Genomic DNA, 11,239 nt, shown 5'->3' on the forward strand with positions numbered 1-11,239 from the left:
TAGAAAGAGAATTGATGCCTTTGAGCTGTGGTGCTGGAGAAGAGTGTTGAATATACCATGGACTGCTAGGAGAACAAACCGGTTTGTCCTGGAGAAGGTGAAGCCAGAATGCTCCTGGGAGTCAAGGATTCTGAAGCTTCATCTGACATACTTTGGACATGTTGCAAGGAGGGACTGGTCCTTGGAAAGGGACATCACGTTTGGCATAGTGGAGAAGAAGAGGAAGACTTTCGATGAGATGGACTGATTCTGTGACTGGAGCAGTGGGAATAAGTGCGTTTGAGATAGATAGCACAGGATAGAACAGTGTTTAGAGCTCTTGTACATAGGGTCACTTTGAGTCACAAACAACTTGATGGCACATAACAACAACAAGTTGAGGGCAAATAATTTGTACCCCCGATAGACATAGAATGTAGTTAATAATAAACAACAATTGTATAGTTTTGTCACATAACTTTGAGATATCTGCTACTCTGGTTGGCTAAATAATCTGCATCTCCTTGCCATATTTTTACAGTTTCTTACATCATGATTTACTCCTTTCTAATGCAGTATTCAAATAACTACAGTTCCTAGCTAGAATGATCCACTCAGTCTGGCTTGCTCAGTACTTTGTTGAAGTCTTGCTTCTCAGGAAGCACTCAGAAATGGGCTTGTATCTTTCCTTGTTGCTTCTATGTAAAAATATGACTTCTCATTACATGCTTTCACTGGAAGCTAACTTAAATGAGAAACAAAATAGGAAGTGGAGAATTATTTTTCTGTTATGGTGATAGCATTGTGCTGACTTCAACAAAAGTGTAGACTTTCTTATCAGGATAATTCTAAAATATTTCCCAGGACAAACCTTCTAGAAGCCAAGGATAGTGTCTGCTTCTTCACCAATCCCAATACCTCGTATATAGTGTTACTAAACCCTCTCTAAATAAACTAGAGAAGAGATTCTGCTGTCTGCTGCTGAGAACCTCAAGCAATACATACAGTGATGTAGAGGTTTCTTCAGTAAGTGCAGGTTTACACTCCAGCAAAGAGCCTCTTGAGGGAAGCTTGAGGCAAAACAATCTCTGGACAATCCAGTGGATTGCTCATTACTCAGCCTCCTTCATGTGATAAGACTAGTGTGTGTGTGTCAAGTGTGTGTGTCTGCCATTTCAAATGGTTCAAAGACAGAGTCCATTGACTGCATGGCAAGATCTACCTTTTAGAAGGGTGTTAAGGTAATGAGCTATGCCCTCCTCCTTACCCACCACCTACGCCTGGCACCAAGAAGACTGTGACATAGATCATCGAGCCAGGAGGGTGGGGGTAGCACTCCCTGGCATTAGCTTCTTGGGAAACTGACCCAGAACTAAAGGTTTCATTCAGAACCAAAGGTTTCCTCAGAGAAAACGAGCTAGTCTGGGGACACATGCCAGAAAGTGAGTATTTCAGAGGTGGTCAGTTTTGTCACGAATACCTGGACGTACAAATCTGGAAGAGGGAATTCCCAAAGGAGGTTCAATTCAGGAAGCAAGACATGGACCTCAGGAAACTGGATTCAGTCCAAAAGAGTGAAGGTGTGTACAGAAATGAGAGCACTGGGTATGGAATATTAAAATTGTTTCTTTCCTTGCGGAAGAGCCTCTCTCAATTCCTGGTGAGTAAATCTCACTGTCACTGGAAGCTTGTATGCTGGTATGATGCTGAATAGGTTTCAGTGGGGTTTTTGGTCCAAGACAGAATAGGAAGGAAGGACCAGTGAACTACTTCTGAAACTTAGCCAATGAAGACCCTGCGGATCAATTGTGGGCTTGATGCAGGGACCAGGCAGCAGTTTGATGGAATCCTCATAAGCTGAAGGCAGACTCACTAACAGCGAACAATAACACCCAGGTGGGGAGCAGGATCAGCAGCCTCCAGCTGAGGCATAGGAAAGAACTCAAATCGGAGCAGAACAGGGATTCGTCCAGCAACAATCTTTATGCATCCTTGAATGAATAGGAATCCTTAAGGAAAGCTAGAGGTGTCTTGTATGTTTATGCTTTTGAGTATACATAAATAGTGCAGAGTTGGGAATCATAGTCTGCTTTTTTACTCTTGTTATTGTTATGTGCCATCCAATGAGCCTATGAACAATGGATTTGAACCCTGCTCTCTCCTGTCCCTCTCTGATATACCTGAAATCATTGTTACAGTCATGGTGTCAATCTATCTCATTGATGGTCTTCTTCTCTTAAGCTGACCTTGTCCAAGGACTGGCCACTCCTAACAATATGCTCAAAGTACGTGAGACAAAGCTTCACCATCCTTACCTCCAAGAAGCACCCTGGTTGAACTTTCTCCAAAACATGTTTATTCGTTCTTTTACAAGTTTATGTGATATTACTTTCTCTTCTCTAACACTGTAACTCAAACTTGTCAGTTATTCTTTTGTCATCCTAATGAGTAAAGAATCATGCTGCCAAGCCAAAGGCAGGCAGTTCAAATCCACTAGCTACTTTGAGGGAGAAATAAGAACAATTTTCTCCTGTGTGATTTATAGCCTCTAAAAACTCACTGGAGGTGGGGCAGCTGTCAGTTGGTTTCAACTTGACGACAGTGAGATTGAGGTGTTTTACTCTTAGAACAAATTTTTTCTTAAAGAAACTTTTTCAGACTATAGTGTGAATGGTACCTTGAAGCTAGCTGAGCTACTTACTCTGAAGCCCTTTGTCACTAGTGGATAGGTAACAACCACGAGGGTTCTACCATTTCTATAGGTTCAGTGATGTTTGTAAAATCACTAAACCAAATGAATCTTTCTTTAGAAGGATGAGTTAAAAAAATAGGCCAGTGGCCTAGTGATAAGAAACTGTGCTGTAATTCCAAAGGCATGCAGTTCAAATCCACCAGTTGCTCGATGGGAGAAAGATGGTCAATCTCCTCTGTGCAATTAATTGCTTGTAAAAACCCACTAGAGGATCAGCTATGGGCTGGTTCTGCCTTGATATCGTACTCAACAACAACTACCACCAATATGTTGTTATGTGCTGTTGAGTGGCCTGCGACTCATAGCAGCCCTATGTACAATAGCCCTAAACTCTGCTCTATCTTGTGCCAACCTTGTTATCTCTGACACACCTGCCCCCATTACCCCAGTCACTGAATCAATCCATCTCATCAAGAGTCTTCTTCTCCTGCGTTGTCCCTCCATCCTCCCAAGCCTGATGTTCCTCTCCAAAGACTGGTCCCTCCTTGCAACATGTCCAAAGTATGTCAGATGAAGCTTCAGAATCCTTGCCTCCAAGGAGCAGCCTGGCTTCACCCTCTCCAGGATGAACTTGTTTGTTCTTCTAGCAGTCCACAGTATATTCAACACTCTTTTCCAGCACCACAACTCAAAGGCCTCAACTCTCCTTCTATGATCCCTAGTTATTGTCCTGCTTTCGGATGCATAGCAAGTAATTGCAAAGACCATGGCCTGTATCAGGTACACCTTAGTCTCCAGACTTATATCATTGCTCTTCAGTACTTTGGAGAGGTCTCTGACAGCAGACTTTGCCAATGTAATTAATCTTTTTATTTCCTGGCTGCTGGTGCCAAGAGTGTTGATTGTGGAGCCAAGCAAACTAAAGCTGTTAACAATCTCAATCTCTTCACCATCTATCATGATGCTGACAATTGGCCCAGTGGTGAGAATCTTTGTTTTCTTAATGCTGAGCTTCAATCCTTAGTGAAGGCTGCAGTCCTTGACCTTCTGCAACAAGCACTTCTATAGGGTTTCCCAATCCACATTACTTGTACAAATAAAAAGTATACTGCTCTGACCCAAGTATCTTCTTCTGAATTTGCACTCCAAGGTGGATTTCAAGAAGGTCCACCAGGGAGATGGATGTGGATGTTCTCAGCAATGACTCACTGGCAGCTGGAAGTTGAGGTAACACAGGTATTGACAACCAGAGACTCAGAAAAGTGGTGTGTGGTGGGCAATCCTGAGGATTCTGTGCAGCAGCCAGAAATAATCAACTCAGTATGCAAACTGTTTCTTCGCTAGATCTTTAAAGATGGTGCTGAGGGTAAATGAAAGAAAAATAACAAGATCTCTAATGCAGCACCATTTATATGACCTGGAAGGATGTACACTCACACACACTCAAATACAACTTCAGGGAAAGGTCAAAAGACTGGTTTTCTGCATTGAGGTGGGTGGGGATGGGAGTGTGGACAGGCGAGGAACTCAGCTTGGGCTGAGGAAGAGTGCAGCATGATGAGTTTGAGAAATAGCAACACATAATCCTCCGTATCTGCACACACACATACACACACACACACACACACACACACACACACACACGAGAGAGAGAGAGAGAGAGAGAGAGATAAAGAGAGGAAGGCAGGGATGGAGGGAAGAATGAAAGTAAAAGGGAAGGAGGATGAAGAAGGAGAAAGAGACGGAGGGGACAGAATGAGTAAGGAGAGAGAGCAAAGAAAAGGAGCAAGGGAGGAGGGTGTGGTCCAAACAGAAAGAAAGAGAGGAGGAAAAGAGGAGAAAGGGAGAGAGGGAGGAATGAGGACAGAGGGCAGAGTGAGGGAAGGAAGGAAAGAAGGCAGGCAGGCAGGCAGAGAGAGGGAGAAAAGGAGAGAGAGAAAGAGAGAAAGGTAGGTGGGTAGGAGAGAACTCTCCTGGAGTCGACGCAGCTTGGACTGTTGTCCTTTCCAGCCATTCAGGGACAAAAAGGGCCAAGGAGGCCTGGTCCCAGAGCCCAAGGAGAAAGGGATCAGCAGGGTCCACCTCCTTCCACTAATTGAACAGTCAGTCACCTGGGCGGATCTGACTTTATTAAGTTTCCAATTCATCAAAGTTATGGATGAGCTTTTTCCCTTTCCTTGGGAGCAGGATGAGATTTATACTACATCTTAGGCTAACATAGACTGCTTCATTTCCTTGCTGGGGCTGATTCCATTAAAGAGGTAGTTTGAGTTTTATTCCTAAAGGAGTCCCCAAGGTTGGGTTTCCTGCAGTTTGCCTGCAGTCTTCAGGCTGGAGTCTGTTCAGTGAGGAAGTCATATGCATATCAGTTTCTACATCTCCCATTGTTGTGTCTCTACCCTCAGACCTAGCTCATATCACTTTATAGTCAGTCTATTAACAAGGGCCCAGGTTGGCCCCCTCTCCTGACCAGTGGTGGGTAGACTGAGGCAAAGGACAGGGAATTCCACTACATTCTCACTTACTTTTACACATACATGGGCTGGAAGTTTCTTTTTTTCCCATGCCCATGAGTGAAAATACACAAAATAGGCTTTGGAACCTGAAAAATGGAAGATTTTTTAAAAATAAGACACTAGAAAGTATCCTACAGGCTAATGGAACCCCACTCTGTGGTCCACAAGGAGGAGAAGAAGAAAGAAGAGGTCCTGGACCTGTGGTCTTGAGTTTTTTTGGCTGTTTCCTAAAGCCTATTTCCATAGGATAACAGAGTGTCTCTGCTGAGAGACACTAAGATCGCCTGGCTCAGCCTACTCCTTCATTGTGAAGATGAAAACATGAAAAGGGAAGACAGATGCTGAAGCTATACACCATGCATCAGTGGGCCAGAGGCCAGACCTCACACCACCCTCCTGGGCTTACTCTGTGTGCACGCACACTCGCATGCAGGAAGGTGTCTGCTTAAATCTTCCCCTAGGAGGAGGAATCGTCACCGGTGTTCCTTAAAAGCAAGAATGGTGAAACTTCATTTCATGTACTTTGGGCCTGTTGTCAGGAGGGACCAGTCCTTAGAAAAAGACATCATGCTGGGAAAGAGGGAAGGTCAGTGAGAGAGAGGATTCCCTCCGTGAGAAGGATTGAGACAGAGACTACAACAATGACCTTGATCATGGATGAGATCATCAGGATGGCACAGGACAAGGGGCAGATCTGTGTTTCACAGGGTCCTTCTGAGTTGATGGTACCTAACAGCAAAACCAAGAAGAGGAGGATCCTAGGAGGCTTTGGTGGTATTGTTCTTGGGGAGATGTGCTGCTATCCCCAAATCCCCTCTTTGGTGGTTTGAATGACACTCTCTTCCTGTGTGATTTAGAGCATTGGAAAGCCAGTGGATGGTCAACTATGAGTTAGTTTTTTCTCAATGGCAGTGAGATGCTGTTGATGTGGAAGAGGATCCTGCTTGAGGAGTCTCTACTTCACAACCAGGCCTGGAGTCCAGTGGTGGTAGGCTTTGTTTAGTAATGGAGGGAGAAAAAGAACAAATGAGGGAGAAAGGCAGAAAAAGAAGGAAAAAGATGGGGACTGAGCCTCAGCAGAAATAGAAACAGGACAATTTATTGGGCAAGATGGTGAGGGAAGAGTAGATACAGGGATGGGAAAGTGGAGGAGACCAGAAGATGAAGGACAACTCACGTTACTCTTGAAGTCCCTTTAAAAGGACTGCTTCTTCCAGTTGCCAGCCTGCTTTGTGGGTATCTGGCCCTGAGTGGGTATTCCTGGCAGCACGCAAAGTTCTGTGTGAAGATGTGGAGAAGTGTGAAGAGAAAGACCATGTGTGCATTAGCCGCCTGAAGATAATTCCTACCTTCTCCATCTTCTGAAGCTTGAGACACAAGCCTCCACAAGTCAGCGTGAGTTTTGGTCCAAGGAGACACTAGGAGGGTGGAGTTCAGGGAAAGAAGTATGTGTCTTCAGCAGCTCTGGGTGGTACATACGTCACGTCTGGGCTGGAGGACTGTGAAAGAGGCAATTATTGCTGTTCTGCTGAATAATCACCAAGCAAGTTCACCCAAAATGATGGAAGCAAGGAATCCTTGGACATGCAGCAAATTTGCTGCTGTGCCCATCACACCCCCCAAAGGGTCTGAGTGATAGTGAAGCATCTGTAAGGCAGGCTGCAGCTGGCTGTAGAGTCGTCCAGTGAGTGCTGCCCCTCATGTGCGCTGAGTCAGGTACCTAGGGTTTGAGCCCCAGCTCTGTCACTCACAAGCCACGTCAGTTTTCTCATCTGAAATGTGAGGATGGTAATAGTAACAACCTAACAGTTTTTTCTGTGATTTAATAAAATATTCTAGTTTTGTTCCTGTTCCCTAGCCAGTGTTTGGTCTTTGACTTCCCCTTCGTTTTCCCTTTGAAAAGACATGGGGGCATCTCGACTTTGTGTCGAACCCCAGGCATAGCCGTCGGGACCCTCAAATAGAGAAACAAAAACACTGAATGCTTGCTGCAGCAGCCAGAAACATCTGAGGTGTTCAAATGTAAGGCAGCCAGAGCCCCCTCTTGTGTTACTGTTGTTGTTGTTATGTGCCATTGAGTTGACTATGGCTCATAGTGACCCTATGCCCTATGCCCTGCTCTATCCTGAGCCAATCTCACTGACACACTTACCCGTATTACTCCAGTTATTATGTCAATCCATCTCATCCGGGGTCTTCCTCTCTTCAACTCTCCCTCAACTCTTCCAAGCATGATGTCCTCCAAGGACTGGTCCCTCCTGGCTGCATGCCCAAAATGAGATGGAATGTCAAAATCCTTGCATCCAAGGAGCAGCTTGATTTCACCCTCTCCAGGACAGATCTTTAGTTGTCTTGAAAGTCCATGGTATATTCAATATTCTTCTCCAGCCCCACAACTCAAGACATCATTTCGTCTTATGTCATCTTTGGTCATCATCTGGACTGGGTTATCTAGGAAGCTGAACCTGTAAAATTTATATAGGTATGACTTGGTGGTAAGGAGTTGCTTTGTCATCCCAAAGGCACATAGACAGATTCATTATCTGCTCCTTGGGAAGTAAGATGGGCAGTCTCCTCCTGTGCAAATCACAGCCTCTGAAAATTCACTGGAGGGTCAACTATGAGTTGATTCTAATGCAAAGTTCCATATGACAGCAATGTATAGATAGATTTATTTCAAGGAAATTACTCAAGACTGTTGTTAGGTGGTGTCTTGTCAAGTATGACTCATAGCGACCCAACCTGAACTGTGCTTTATCAATGCCATTCTAATCATCTCTGACATGCTTGAGTCCATTCTGAAGTCACCGTGTCCATCCATCTTGTTGGGGACTTTAGAGGGTGTCAGGTTCCAACACTCTGGGTCAAGTTTCAGTCTGGAGGATTCTAATATTCATAGCTCCTGGGGATCCCAAGATCAAAAGGCAACATGGGTTGTTTTAAGCCAGAATTGCTAGCTTATGTCCTAGGAACCAGGGGTCAGAGGACTAGAAGCCGGATGCAGAATCTAGAGTGAGCAAAAATCCAGAGCGCTTTGCCAGAACATTCACACATACTGGATTCAGGGAGCAGCTCTGAGGAAACTCCTTTGCAAACTAATAATGGGTTACTCTGCAGACTGTGGGGGTGTTTATGCTCTTCCAAGTCACAAAATGGGAGATGACAACAGAATGACATAGTAAATATCAAATCACCGAGAATAATGGGCCAGGCAAGATGACACACAACTTTACCCATCACAGTCACAGATGAGAAGGCCTGTAGGCAGTCTTCTCTTAAATTCAGGGGCTTCTTAATTTGATGGTAGGATAAACCGAGTCAGTGACAGACAACACAAGGCATAAATTGTACTTTGTAAACTAGTTTCTGTGTTAAGAAGGAATAGGAAATTGTTCTTTTTCTGTCAAACAACATGAATCTGAGTACCTAACATTGGGAGCCTGAGAGTTATGGGGCCTTTGGATGGGGCCAGTGCCACACAGAAGGCCTGGGCAGGTCTGAGAAGTAGTTGTGGCAAGACAGGACTCCGCTCTGGCTGCATCATCCAGCCTGAAGGTCCCACCACTCAAGCCTCTCTTCTCCCTCTGTTCTCTGTCTTCACTGTGTCTCAGGGTGACATGAATTAAATATTTTAAAGAACTAGAGATGCATCATGTTACTGGCGTCAACTAGAAAAGCCGTACTTCTCAGGGTCTGTGGCAGTCAAGGATTGTCGTTTTTCCTCACTAGTGGACGAATACAAGGGTCTATGGTGTCACGGTTATTATTGTTAGGTGCCGTTAAGCTAGATTTAACTCATGGTCACCCTGTGTACAACAGAACAAAACACCGCCGGGTCCTGGGTCAGCCTCACAGTCAGTGCTGTGTTTGAGCTCACTGTTGAACCCACTGTGTCAATCTCTCTGTTTGAGGATCTTCTTTTTGCTGATCTCTTACTTTGCCAACTATGATGTCCATCTCCAGGGAATGACCCCTCCTGACCACATGTCTAAAGTATATGAGATGAAGTCTTGCCATTCTCATCTCCAAATATTATTTTAAATATACTTCATGTGAGACGTATTTGTTTATTCTTTAAGAAGTCCAGGCAATGTTCAGTTTTCTGCACCAACACCGTAATTCAAAGATATCAGTTCTTCTTTTGTCTTCTTTACTCGTTGTCCAGCTCTCCCATGCATATGAGGAGAAAATATCACGGCTTGGATCAGGCTCATCTTTTTTTTATTATTATTGTGTGAGTGTACCATCAAATCAGATCTGACTGGTACAGGAGGAGATTGTCCCTCTTTCCCCGGCAGAGCATCTGGTGGATTCGAACCGTGCACCTCTGGGATTGTAGTTGCAGCTCCTTGCCACTAGGCCAGTAGAGCTCCCGGATCAGGCTCATCCTAATCCTCAAGGTAACGTCTTTGTTGTTTCACACTTTAAAGGGACCTTTTGTCACAGATTTGCTTCATACAGTACGTAGTTTGAGTTCATTGTTTTCATACACATTGACTATAGATCCAAGTAAAACAAAATCCTTGACAACTGCATGATTTTATTATAATTAATGTTGAGAAAATGACATGTGTAGATATCAGTAGAATAGAGGATTACGAATGAGAAATGCTGTCATAGAGGCACAAATAAGATTATTTTGAGAGCAGAAGAGAGATGACATTTTCTATTTAGTACTCAGAGAAAGCTTTGTACAATGATAGATTCCTAACTCAATAGCAATCTTTATGAGATCATTCTTTCACGATGCTGCAGGGTGGATTTGAACAACGAAATTCAGGTTAATAGTTAAAAGCAAACCCATTTGCACCACCTAGGTACTCTAAGCATAGCCACCAAGTATTTATGGCTCATAAATGGCTCAGATCCTTACATAGACCAAAAGACAAGCAGATATGTCTTAGAAAAGGTGCAGCCACATTTACCTTGCTCCGTTCCCCAAAAGGTCAGCGTGTGAAGGAGTCGGTGGAGCTTTGGTTTTTTGTTGTTGTCGAGGAGCGAGGGTCAAGCAGAGGAACTCAACCTGAGTGGCTGGCAGAAAACAGGAGAGCAGGGAGCTGCGACACCATGGATTGTGGCGGGGGAGGCAAAAGACCATGGGAGGATTGGCCGGCTTTTTCGGAGCGGGCGGAGCAAGTTACTCCCAATGCGGATTTGGCCAGCGTTCCACTAACTGGTACGAACCCTCTGTCTCCTTATTTAAATGTGGATCCTCGATATCTTGTGCAGGATACAGATGAATTTCTTTTACCCACGGGAGCTAATAAAACTCGGGACAGATTTGAACTTGCCTTCTTTACCATAGGAGGATGTTGTATGACAGGGACTGCATTTGGGGCAATGAATGGTTTGCTGCTAGGACTGAAGGAAACCCCAAACATGGTGTGATCCAACCCAAGAAATATACAAATTTTGAATATGGTGACCAAGCAAGGGGCACTTTGGGCTAATACTCTTGGTTCTCTTGCTCTACTCTATAGTGCATTTGATGTTGTCATTGAGAAAACTTGAGGTGCAGAAGATGACCTCAACACAGTAGCAGCTGGAGCCATGACAGGAATGCTATATAAGCGCACAGGTGGTCTTCAGGGAGTAGCACGAGGTGGTCTAGTAGGACTAACACTTACCAACCTCTAGGCTTTATATAATAACTGGGAGCACATGAAAGGCTCTTTGATCCAACAGTCACTCTGAAGATTTTTGATAACTTATGAAAAGAGGACACTTCGATGGGCATCCAAATTAGTTTATAAATAAATTAATCTGGAGTTGTTCTTCTTTCTACTTAAAAAGTTGGGAGATTCTGTTTTGCTGTGATGAAGGCCAGCTAAACTCCTTTGAAGGCTCACCGAGACCATGGCTTGAACTGGAAAACCACTTACAGGTCATGTTTATTGTCAATACTACATCACCAAATTTGTTGATAAAAAACATCTTACACTGTAATGGAAATTTCCTTGTATTCCCAATAAAGGATGGAAATACAATGGATTTCTCCATTTATTGAAAGCATCTACCTAGATAAACAGTGAAAATTACTCCTGACATTTTT

At 44.1% G+C, this 11,239-nt stretch overlaps 1 pseudogene; it reads left to right on the forward strand.

Annotated features, from left to right (window-relative positions):
• LOC102875468 overlaps nucleotides 1–10,881 on the forward strand; it is a 57,409-nt pseudogene extending 46,528 nt beyond the window's left edge.
• Nucleotides 10,882–11,239: the final 358 nt, after the last annotated feature.

This window comes from Elephantulus edwardii, unplaced genomic scaffold, assembly GCF_000299155.1.
Source record: "Elephantulus edwardii isolate Elephantulus edwardi_28Jun2011 unplaced genomic scaffold, EleEdw1.0 scaffold00017, whole genome shotgun sequence".
Taxonomy (NCBI): Eukaryota; Metazoa; Chordata; class Mammalia; order Macroscelidea; family Macroscelididae; genus Elephantulus; species Elephantulus edwardii.